Genomic DNA, 799 nt, shown 5'->3' with positions numbered 1-799 from the left:
TATGAGTGTGTGCCACAATTTTAGTACCACTCTTTTTTAGACAAATTCTTGATTTTTTGATATTCAATGTCAGTAGTATAGTAAATTTTTCTAATATTTAGATTTTTGAACACGATAAAATTATCATTTTATATCTTTTTTTAAAATAATAAAAATACTCTCTTAAGTACGTATCAGTTAAATATATAATTTTGAATTACAATGAGAAGTAGTAAATTTAATCTTTTAATTTATTAACAAATTATATATAACCAAAGATAAATGACTAAAATAAAATATATTAAATATGTTTTAAATTATTCAAGTATTTTTTCTTTTTCATTTTACTTGGAGAATTTATTTGTACATTATACTAGCATTGTTAATGCAAAAATTTTATTTTGCTTAAGCTATTTATTATTTTTAAATATTGTATAAAAATTAAAATAATTTTTTTATATTTTTTGAGGTAGTTCATTTTTGCAGCGAGATTGAATTTATTTTACTTATTTATTTATTTAGTAACTAGTAGAAGCGCAAATATTTAGGAATATAGTTAGTTTCTTAGTTTAGTATGCGATATACATTTGAACTGGATTCATTCATGTAATAGTCGTTCTTACAAATTTGTATTATTTATTGGTTGACTTGATAGCCGCAGCTTGATCATACCAGTTGCCAAAGCAAGCCATGAGTCTATAACTCTTTCAGAAGCTGAGTCAAAATCTATCCGGCTATTCTATTGTCATTCCACGTGTAGGCCAAGCATCCTTGCAGAAGAAATATCACTCTCTCTATATAAGTTGATTTGTATAGTATA

The sequence above is a fragment of the Arachis ipaensis genome, chromosome B10 (genome assembly GCF_059453495.1).
Source record: "Arachis ipaensis isolate K30076 ecotype BB chromosome B10, ASM5945349v1, whole genome shotgun sequence".
NCBI lineage: Eukaryota > Viridiplantae > Streptophyta > Magnoliopsida > Fabales > Fabaceae > Arachis > Arachis ipaensis.
This window is presented reverse-complemented; position numbering follows the sequence as displayed.